Genomic DNA, 12258 nt, shown 5'->3' with positions numbered 1-12258 from the left:
CAACTTTATTTATCTCTGGGATAAATTTTGAGTCTGTGTTATCTATTTAAATTCAATTAATTTTCATACTTATTGAATCGGCTTAAGAGCAATCGTCTTACTGTTTATATTTACCTTGTCAGAAAGACTAATAAACTCTTTATTTTTGTGTAGGAAATGTTGTGCGCGCCACATTGTTGCAATTGCAGCTCGATGACCCAAAAGCTGATCGTAACGAACATTACATAACTCAGGCTTATTATAAAACTAATAAACACCGTTGTAAAGTCAGATACAATAAGGTGCATCTTTATGTCAATGCAGGAAGGTCTAAATAAGAACAGGGGTTCGATCCTGGCTGTATTTATAGCGAAGAGCAATGCAATAAATAATGAGACGTTTGTTAATACTAATATCTTAACCGCATTCTGATCTCGATCTCATCTGATACGGCGTTTTATCTAGATCGCTCTGTCACGTTCCTGTGTATACCTTTTTGCCTATGTTAGATAAGGATAGATGTTTTCCTGGTTTGTTTTGTAATGAGAGGTTTCGTGGAAGGGCAATTTGCAAGGATCTAATGAGTTTTGATAAATGTGTTACCATTAAGTTTATAAATGACCACAAGTTGATCTCAATTTTTGCTGAACTCTATCGTATGTAAGTGTGACTATTAACTTAGAGATAAATTAAACTCCATGGACTTCCAACTTCGGTACATATTTCTTGACGTTTTATAATTTATGAGTCAAAACTGGAGTAGGCCCATTTGATAACAAAAATGGTACATTTGATTCATGATATGAAGTGAAATATTACAATATTTAACAAGACGACCGTTCCGGTTGCGTAAGTCCATCAGCTAGTTAACATTACGATCTATTTACTTGTGTTTCACATTAACATCCACAATTTTATGATGCAGATAATGTAAAGTTATTACTTCCATATCGTTTGTTACGAAATGAATTTCTATTTATGAAATATCTTTCGTCGTATGTAACGCATACGACGTTATTATTCTGTACTTTGTACGTTACCACACTGAAGGAAGTAGGTAAGTCCATCAACATCAGATGTTATTATAATACCTATTTCTAATGTTTATTTATTACCGCATATTTTTTCGTCATTTTACAGACCCCTTTTCTCTTTCAGATTAGAGACAAACAAAATAATGTGAAAATTGGTGATTTTTGGTAATTACGGGTTTTTAATGATGTGATGTGCATCTCTCAAATCTTCTTTTTTTTAACCGACTTCCATATTGATGAATATGAGACAGATAAAATGAATAATATCCTACAAAACATTTAGGAACAAAATGCAGGATATAACCGGTACAAGGGATTCAATCTGAGAACGGATTAACCACATGCTTTAATTATTGTGTGTGTCGTAACTACGTTTATAACCTTTAGCTGTTTTGACACGCTTTGTGTATCTGCACATCGATGGGTGCAGCCTTTCTCTTTAGCATCCAGGGTTTATCATTAGCATCTCTGTTCTGTTTTAGAGGCGATTCTCTACGCCTCGCGAGGCACGCCTTGCGGGATCTAGCGGGATAGGGGTGTACGATGGTACATTTGGTTTATAGAGAGATATCAGAGGGATTCTGACATTTCTGACTTGCTGAGGATGCGCCTTCATGTGCCTTCATGTTTGCCGATTGTCATATTACATAGATCCCTATGTTTAAACCAAATGAGTTCAGACGTGTTCTGAGTTCTCAAAATTATCGGTAGTTTTTCTTCACAACTTTTAATTTCAGCTTTGAATGTTTGAAGAGTTCGAAAGTTTTTCTAAAACAACCTAGCTGTTACAGGCAATTAATTGCAGTTTCAAATTTTCTAATTTCGCTGTATCCGGATACCACTCCCATGTGTTTTGGCACTCTTTCAAGTACGAATATCGTTGAGGACTTTTCAGATGTAAAATCTGATAAAATTTCTCTTAAGCGGAATAAAAAATCCTGATGCTAACGTAACCAAAATAAGTCTAGAAGGCTAAGGGTTCAAGATTACCTACTTATATTAATGACAAGAATGCAAGGTCAGTTCAGCCTGCAAATATTGATGTACCTACTTGGATTTAGCTCTAAACAAACACTGGTGACTGAGTTTGTTCTAGCATTTCTTCTCAGCACTTGCCATGTTTGTCTCAAAGCGCTGATCTGGCCCAAAAGATAAGGAGACATGTAAAGAGCCCCTAAGGGTTACCCTTTTTATGAATATTTAGGCGACAAGGCGTTGAATACAAGCCGCTGCCAATCGTCCTTCGTGGAAATCATTGGGGGAGGCATATTCAGCAGCGATCGTCCTATAGCTGAAATGATGATGATGATTTTGACATTCATAAGTTTCTTGGTCTTAGATAGCACAGCCCTAAATTCTCGCGGCATCTCAAGATGCGACGTGTGCGCAATTATCTACGCGTTTCGACGCATCAGAGGCGCGGACAAGGCGTGCTCGCATCGTACGACTTGCGCTAGATTGTTTTTTTGGTCCTCGCGAACCATATCGTGGATAAAGATAATTACGCGTTGAGCTAAATTGTAGATTCGTTTGAGGTAGTCAAGTTTTTCATGGATACAGTTAAGTCATTCCTGTGCACCTGTGTTTACAGCTACACCAGTAAATGCTGTAAAGAAGGTTCTAGTTATATTATTTGGCTTATCATGGTGATGTGATATCAGTGTGGCTTGTAATCCTGTCTATAGAATCCAAAAATAAAAAAATCTGAAATACATCTTGCGTTGCAATTTACTTCTTTTGTAATGTCCATTTTTGCAGGGCTAAAATAACAGCCTCCTATAGATTTTGTTAGATTGCGATGACAGGCTATTTGATTCAGCCTTTTAGAATATTGTTCCAGTCTGTTATGAATATGAATCTGCAACATACAATTATACTTGGATTCTTTATGTGAAACTTCTGTGTTTCTTTCGAATGTTTTCTGCTGACTCTTAGTTTTCCCAAGCATCAATCTGATATTGCCGACGCAGTTTCATGCAAAACTTCTTTCGTGCATCGTCTGCGCGGGCAATCGTGGCGGCTCATCTATTACGTAGGGTTGGCACTTGGCAAAGCCGTTAGAAATTATGTATATAATATGACCATTATTTAAATGGTGCATTGTTTTTTTTTTAAATTATAGTTCTAAACATAAAATATTTCAAGCATGATTATTCATTCACTTTGATCGTTGAACCACTTGAAAAGTATCTCACGTAATTTAAGTTTTGTTTAACTTTTATCTCTTTTAGTTATTTGCGCTATAAATCCTGAAATTTTGGTCGTGTAAAATGCGCGTAATTTACGAACCTTAGTTATCGACGTATATGTATTATGTATTGGTATACCTATCAAGTCACCATATTATAATTTTGCATTGTTCAGACCTATGTTAATATTGGTTAAGTTCTTCAATCGTAAACGGTAGCTTCCGTAAACATCTCGTAAAAGAATACTAGGTACACCTGTCAACCCCGGGCTAACGTGTGTTCCCACGCGCGCCACATGCAATCCTCCGGTGTAGTCCTGCCTTTACAACGTTTGTTGGCTACCGGCTACCGAAATGTAAGAGGCATCGTTAAGTAGGCACGGAACGACTGGTTGTTTAGATTGCTGAGTTCTTATTTATTTATAGAAACCAACAACGATACATTGAAAATATTAGTTATAAGATTTAGACTGATAGTCAATAACTTTTTCTTTTAGTTCTTGGCTTATTTTTGTTTGTTCACTGTCGTAGTGTAAGTAAGCTAGAGATAAAAACATTTCTTTAATACTTTTTTGTTGCCAATACATTATTAAGTTGTTTTTTTAATGTTTGTGTAGGTAATTCCTAGGTAGACCTATCTAATTTTTGGAAACATCAAGTAAACATATAAAGTTTGTCTGGCATTCTATTGTGATTTCGTCGGCGACGATATTTAACTTACCAATAAATTAATGAAAATATTTTTCTTTCTCTATAATACATTATGTTTATGAGTATTAGTGAATTACGTGTGGAAGTGCGCGCCAAAATCCAATCCGGAAAAAGAAGCAAAAATCTGTACGTCTCAAAGTAATCTTCCTACAAAGAATTACATTTTGACAGAAATTCCTTGGTCTCATAAAATGCTCATATTAAGTCTCTAGATGTGACAGCCAGACATACATTTTCGAATATGCATAAATAGTCCGAGTCCACCGTCTAGACACAGCACACGTCCAATATGAAATTCTATTTATGCGAATCACATTAGCTTTCACCGGTCCCAACAAGTTCCGTCTTCACTGGCGAATTGAATTTTAACTTGTTGTAAAGTTTTTGTTATTATGTCCGTTTCTATTTTTTGTTTTCTCTCCGTGTTATTTTTGTCTTGTTCTCGCTCCATCACAGTCTGTGTTATTGGAGCTAGACATAAAGTTTACGGTACATGATCAATCATGATCTGCGTTTGGAGACGAGAAACAGAGTTCCAGACGCTATAAATGGTCTCTATGAAATCTTATGATTGAATCCATTTCTTTTTCTGTGACGTCTTTTTTATGACCGCATACTTTTCTTGTAACTATTACATCTTCTTGAAGCTATGGTAGAAGCCGAGGCCCATCCCTAAGTTTCAACATTGCATAGTTCGCACAAAGCATTTCGCTTATTTTTTCCGTTACGAATAACTAACCGCCTCAACTGGAAGTAGGTGTTTGCCGATGTCACAATAAGCTGAGCTTCTAAAGCAGCGGTTCCCAAACTTATTTAGTCTATTGCCCACTTTGAGAATAAATTATTTTTTAGCGCCCCCCATTTTTGTAGTCAAGAGTCGAGCTCAGTCGATGTCTAAGAGTCCTCCTAGTAGACGACGCCTCCCAAGCCTCTACACAACGTCCCGATTTTTTTTCTGGGTCTTTTACCGCCCCCCTTTAAGCCTGCAGCGCCCACAAGGGGGCGTTATCGCCCACTTTGGGAAAGACTGTTCTAAAGGAAAGAGTAAATATACCAAGAAACGCTGATTGCTAAACTGCTATAACTTGCCACGGCATCTCCTAGTGTGTCAAATATACTGGATACTGGCGCCAAAATATACCTATACAAAAACGTAATCCCCATGTAAAAGAAACAGTCCCAAATTTTTGGATCTATTCCCTTTTATGACGTTTACAGTGTGCACTTGCTCTAACACCAACAATTCAACCCCTTACGACCCGAGAACACGAACGGTTCAACTCGCGCGCATGACGCGATATGTCGCCTGCCCGTTACCGCATCACCACGCGAATGGATATTAATCTTTATGCAAAACATATTCGTGTTTTGAATTTATGGTAAACTGAAGAAAATCAAAACGTGAACAAAGGTTGCTTGATGCCTTCGAGTTACATTGTAAACTAAAAGTACTGTAAAAAAGAATTGATTGCGCTTAGAAAATACGTACTTCTGTAGGCATATGTAACGCAACGTGTGCGGTCTTTGCAGCACTTGGATACGCTGCAAATGTTCTATTTTTTCATGAGTTGATGATGTAAGGTAATAGGTAAATATTACTTTTGTATAACTTCACGTTTTTACACCTTGGGCTGTTAGCATCTGAAACGTTTTATAGCTAGACTTTCTATGAACTGAATTGCATTCTGTAAGTAATGCTCTCCTTATTTTCTTGGCCGTTTAAACTAACAAACAAAGTTCTCAAGACATCTTAATTCAGTGGCACTGACGTCAAATTCCTCAAACTCAATGTTTATTTAAGTTGATAACCATAAAAAACGATTAACGGATTTCTCGATTAGATATTTGTATCGAATCGCCGTCGATCGGTGGAATTCGGAAGCCGACACAAATCTCAATGACTTTTTTCTTCTCTGCGCCGGCGCTGGCGTGAGAGAATTTATGTATATTTATCCATTCATTTATAAACACTAATTTTGAACGTAATCTTGACAACAGATTAGTTTTTCGATGAATTTGTATTTTGGGAGCGGCATTATAAATAACCATATTATTGAAATACGATGATAACATGCAACGTTAATAAAGGTCACATATTGATTGTTCCTAGAATTAACAGCTTATCTTATCCACCTGAAATTTTTATTAGGGGAAATCTGATGCAGTTTGCTTTCACGAAACTGATAAGATAGCGGCATAATGCAAATGATAATAAAATTATTATGAAGGCCGACATTTGTTTTATGCGAAACCATAAATAAAAACATTTGCTCTAGCTTGAGGTTTAAGATCAGGCGTGATTTTTTGAATAATATTTCATCATCATCATTCTCCACTTCAGAGGAAAGGCCCTCTCTAATTTACAAGCAGCAAATGCAGAATAGCACAATCATATTTATCAAACCATTAAACATTATTAGAACATACCTTAACAAATGTAGACAGCAGACTATAACAATAAATAGGATCGTTGTATAAGATTTATCACTTAAAATAAAACAGAAAAATGTGTAATTGAGCGAACATTTTTATCCGGTCGGGCTAGAATGATAAAATCTATACTGTAATGACGAGCAATAGTGCAGTTAACACAAATACTAGTGTTTTTGGCACACGCCGCGCGCATAGTTGGCGGCCGGCGCCGGCGCACGGCGCGTATTCTCAAACCCTTCGATAATTAAATTCAGAATTATCTTCGTGCTGAAATCAGGGCAGGTGAGTAAACTCTCTTTTTAGTTGTATATTTATTCACAAAATTATCAGCTTGTAGAGTATGGTTATGGTTGACCGTAATCCGTCTTAAGCCTTGAAAAGTAGGCGATACTAAATTGTGTCAATAATTTGAGGTATGCTTTCGGTATGTGAAAAAAGTGTTGTGAAAGGTGCCAAGAAAGTACTCAAGCAAAAATGAAATTTACAGGCGCCCCATAATTGTCACAGGGCCAAAAATAAGTACCTATTATCTGGTACTTTTGTAGAGCTCAACACTTGTTTGTAATAACTTCCTTCAATGTTTAGAATTAAAATGAAATTAAATCAACATTGCAATATATTTACGCTAATTACTTGAGATATTCACCGCCGATAGCGATTACATAAACGTTCAGTGATGTAACAGCATCCACATGTGCGGTAGCGTCGTACAATTTGTTGGCGAAATGTTTATTTACTGCAGTTGCTCTTATCTAATTAGCATCTATCGACCGGTCTGTAACTTACTCCGAGGTTGAAGACAAGCGTTCAATCCTTCCTACACCGTGGGACTTGGTCTACGATCCGGACTGGACTGCATCTTAGATTATAATATTATTTGCTAGTACTTTACTTTGATCTTATAAACATAGCTATAGTTTCACTATCAGAATACCACAAAAGCTTTAGTTAGTGGGCTAGGTAAAAGTACTTCTAGAAAACTGAGAGGACGAAGTCGCAGTTCAGCATCATCATCATCATTTAAGCCACAGGACGTCCACTGTTGAACATAGGCCTCCCCCCATGATTTCCACAATGGCCGGTTGGTGTCGGCCTGCATCCAGCGCCTTCCCGCTACCATTATGAGGTCTTCGGTCCATCTTGTGGGTGGTAGTCGCAGTTGGAAGTACTTGGAAGCTTGTTATTAAAGTTATTTTCAACTATGAGAAACCGATAACTCATCTATCACACTAATGTGAATGTCATCATGACTTGGTGCTAAAGATTGTCCATGTCTAACGATTGATAAATAACACGCACAGTTTGTTTATCCCAAGCTTAACAATACGCGAATCAGAGAAATATGTATCAAGATGAAAATGTGCCTTCCTGAAGATTTTACGCTATCAACGCAAGTATCTCACACAGCCGTGTTCGGTGGGCGAAAGCTTTACGTCGATTTTAACCTTTACTGCTTTGAATTAAGCGTGTGATGTCGGGTAATTAATTTCGATGTGTTCTCTCATGATCGCGTGTAATGTCGCAGTGTCAACGATAGTAATAGCCGTGATAGTTCGCTTCCTCCGATAGCGAGTCAATGGCCACTATCATGCGAATCTCGCGTGTCCGATTGATTTGTGAGTTGATGATATTAACGCGGATGTAAAACTAGATTTTTCCGATAGTGGTCGTAATAGTGATGCTGTTTTGAATTGTAAAGATATGGTAAATCTTGTCAATACCATCAATTTTAGGTAGACTTCGAAGCAGTTGGCGCATATTGCAGGAAATGGGCACCGTAGCTTTTCGTTTTCACATATTCAGTATTTCTTTCTAATGCTGGTCGAGCACAAAGTAAACGACTTAGATCTTAAAATCAAAATCATCCAATTCATCTATGCAAAGTTAAGCTGTAGATCCTGGCTACACAGGAGTTGCAGCGGTGGGAACGAAAGGTGATATTCCCGTTAAATCAAAGTAACTACCCGTACAAAGTAAAGTTAAGGTAGCATTAACTGCTACAACAGTTTAAGATGTCACCTAACTAAGCAGCATTTCTATTAATACACCAACTAAGGTAAGCTTTCCTACGGTTTCCACAATTAGCGTAAATTGCGCGCGACATCAGATAAACTTGTGCGCAGATTCAATCGCTTCATTTGATGGACTGTTTAGCTCAAATGATGTGAGAAACAACTTTCACTGCTGAATAAGGGTTTTCACAGCTTTTTATTTATTTAAATGGTCATTACCATTACATTATACAATGTTTCCGGGAAAGTAATGAAACAACATTATAAAGATGTGATCTATGGACTCTATGGTCAAATTTAATCGATGACAATGATTCAAATCGGTAATCTAGCTCAATTTATTTTTGTTTAATTTTCACACTGTAATTTCGTTGCTGGTTCAATGACAGGCCTTAAACTTTCCTCCGGGACAAACTTGACCTTCACTGGTTGGACTTTTATTGGCGGTCAAGCTGTAGATTCTGGCTACACAGAAGTTACAGCGGTGGGAATAATCCTGTACCATTTCATAGGTATTAGAGCTCAAATGGAAACATCAAAATGTAGAGCTTTTATTCTATATCCAACCATCTCGGTCATAAGTTACAAACTTTTTATAAATACTCCAATTTGACCCAAAGCATAACCAGACCAAAAATAGTGTTTGATTTATTGCCAGCCAGAAATAAATCCGACGTATCTCTAGTGGCTAATTGCAACGTGTCGGCAGCAGCAGTTTTTGTTGGAAAGGTCAAGAGTCTTGTGTCGAGTTAACTACTAATTTTGTATAGCGGGATTCTCATACATCCTTATGTAGCTTGGTAGCAAAATATTCCTAGTTATAACAATGGATGCAGTGTCTCTACTTTGGTTGAGAAGGATAGAGAATGTTATTTTGCAATGACGCACCTGTTGCAGCAAGTATAAAATGCCAGGCTGTTGACCCTATTGTGCCACTGCCGGTCCTACTTATATATTTTATCTACCTATTTGTATTTGCATTTATCTGTATAAAAATATGTCATTCACAGGCACACATACTGTACTGCATTGCAAATATAGCGCTGTACAGACTTTTAGCGTAGCGCAATTACGCATTAGATCACCTTAGACATCCCGAGATAGATGTTTGGCCCAATGAACGTATACACTATACACGTTGTATCTAATTAAAGTTTATGTCAGTGCATTACGCCACTTATCGCGCCACTCGTTAGTATGTAGTGCGATCTAACTGGACCAGGCTACGATGTTTATGCGCGAAATATCAAACGGCAATATGACATCGAATAAATTGAGCTATTTAAATATGTTCGCCAAACGATAAGTTATTGGACTCTCGGATAAACATTGTAAATAGCCTGTCGATGATGCCAAATGATCTCATTTGCTCGCATCACCAAAAGTAGCTTGAAAATCATTATTTGTCCCAGGTTTCTACATAACCTAGTTACCTATAATCTTATTCGATTTAATTTTATGTACCAGTAAAATCGTTTGTGAGATCAAATGTATTTTATTGGTGCTTACGGCTTATAAGGATAGCGGAAAACAAACTAAACTGCTCTTTAGCGGTGAATTGAATTATCGTTATGCCGATATATTCAACTGCGTCGACTTCACCTGGACTCGTTGGCGCCATCCCACACCTTATACGGGGGCCATTATTTCCCAATTCATTTATTCCAATGTTACCAGATCTGGACCCTTGTACTCTCCTAGTGCTAATGCATAGGCTGCCTCTACAACCCTTTCCTGAACGCAGTTAAATCTTTTATCGCTACCAAATCGACTGTCGTAAATCCAACTCGCGGCCCATTGTTGCCGTATACAGTACTTATATGGGAGCGACCAAAATAAATCACGAACAAAACCATATCGGCGCAATCGTAGACTATCTCGGGCGGATCGACCGCGGGGGACTGCGCCGAGATACGGAGATATTACGCTATTGAATTAGCATTACCGCTGTTCCCGATATTGTTGTCCGGGCGAGGCATGCCTCATAATTCAGAGCTGCATTATTTTAATTTTCGTCGTGCGTCCACCGCGCGACAGCCGCGGCGTGTCGCGGCGATCGTGCGAGATCGCGCCTCGCGATAGTATTAGATGCATAATCTTTACATCTCAGTCGCATAGCGAATCCGTACTTGACGTTTTTATTTATTTTTCGTCCTCATGCTTGACACTTGACCGAGGAGCCTCCACTTTATGCTCTCACAAAATAAGGAAACCAAGAAAATGGATAGTATTCTTTAATTTTAATGCGTATCGAAGATCCATGTTATAGCTTCTATATCAAATTTCACGAAGTAGGCGTGAGTGAATCATACTATCACTTGTAAGCCAGAGAATGAGCTGGCACGTCCACTTTCTCGCTGACATGATCGCAGGAATAAGACAGATAGAGATTTAGTAATCAACATTTCATGATTAAATCATTAGTAATGCCAAAGCTTTTAGTTGAATTCCTTTTAATGCATTTACTTTAATCACCTCCTATCTTTATTTAAACTCCTGGACTTCTAAATCTTATCTGTACACTCTGAAGCATCCCATGGCATCTATGAAATGCCTTATCTTAGTTTGCAAAGCATTTCTTGGCATCTTCAGAATGTCATTGCATACTCTAGGTTCTGTTTTCGTAGACTATTCGTAAACGAATATATTTGCAAGTTATTTCGTTTCACAAGTCACCCGACATGTGCCATATGTTAGGTGAAATCGAATACAGTTTTAAGTGTCACTTACAATGAGATATGTGTCTGTCTTTTGGTATACTGAAATTATTCATTAGACATTTTGGCTATGTATTTTGTCTGAGCTCAAAAGAGGCTAGTTTTATAACATAGCTCTTCGAATTTAACCACATATACTGCTTTGTTACGTGCCTTCGAATCGACAAATTACAAGACTTTGCATTCATTAAAATCTCATCAATAATGTCCTTGTTTTTGTTACAGGTGGCTCAGCGACCTGAATGGTCTTGACATCGACAGCTCCACCTATTAAATGTAAGTTGGCTACATAATAACAGACTTTTACAAGAAATATTCCATTGTTTATAACCGATATATTGTTTACTTCCTCGAGTGGGGTCATCGCGTTCTTTATAAAGCGTAATTTACACAGTTCAAAGTTATTTATTGAAATTAACATCTATAAAGCTTTATGCAATTGTTTTGATAGCGTTATCTGGTTTTTTATTGATATTGATGAAGCTCTCGAAATTCGATCGATAGAGATATTTGTCGGATGTCAATCGAATGATTGATTCAATGTCATATCCATCGATGAGTCTATTATCGGTGTTCCATTATTAAATTATGGCTACCTCGCGCCCGACCGATGTCACTTGACCAGACGACTCGAATCAAAGCGATGTTGACCCCAATAACGGTAGGGAGATCTATTGCCACGGTCTGGATGGGAATTCTGAGTAGTGCAGTTAGTTTTGCAGAATCCATTTGATGTTTTGTTATTGTAGCTTTTTTCATTTAACGGTAAGGCCTCAGCCTCGAACTTAGCGGGCAGCGGGGCGGCGGCGGCGGCGGCGCGGGAGCGGCAGGATCTTAGGCCTCAGCCTCGAACTTAGCGGGCAGCGGGGCGGCGGCGGCGGCGGCGCGGGAGCGGGGCGGGCAACGCACACCCGTTCTCGAAACCAGCGGGCAGCTCGCGCGGCGCTTTAGCGGCGAAGTGTTGTGTTCGGGGTTGTGTTGTCGAGATATTTGTTTTTATTCGCGAACGAAATGTCTGAACAACGGCGACAATTTTATTTCGATTCAAATTTATTCCTTACGCTCGATTTATTGTGGGCAAAAGAAGGAGTGCGCTGCCCGCTCGTTGCCCGCTCCCTCGCCGCTGCCCGCTCGTTGCCCGCTCCGGCGCCGCTGCCGCGCCGCTGTGTTCGAGAACCGGTCTA

General features: G+C 38.5%; 1 protein-coding gene across 3 annotated transcripts in view; it reads left to right on the top strand.

Annotated features, from left to right (window-relative positions):
* Ntan1 (N-terminal amidohydrolase 1) overlaps positions 1-12258 on the top strand; it is an 89620-nt gene that overhangs the window by 57429 nt on the left and 19933 nt on the right. For all 3 annotated transcript variants that reach the window (XM_028307935.1, XM_028307936.1, XM_028307934.1), the window contains one exon: positions 11300-11350. The gene's annotated coding sequence lies outside the window, so the exon portion shown is untranslated. The remainder of the gene's footprint in view (positions 1-11299; positions 11351-12258) is intronic.

The sequence above is a fragment of the Ostrinia furnacalis genome, unplaced genomic scaffold, assembly GCF_004193835.3.
Source record: "Ostrinia furnacalis isolate ACB-3 unplaced genomic scaffold, ASM419383v2 OfSCF2377, whole genome shotgun sequence".
Taxonomy (NCBI): domain Eukaryota; kingdom Metazoa; phylum Arthropoda; class Insecta; order Lepidoptera; family Crambidae; genus Ostrinia; species Ostrinia furnacalis.
This window is presented reverse-complemented; position numbering and strand designations above follow the sequence as displayed.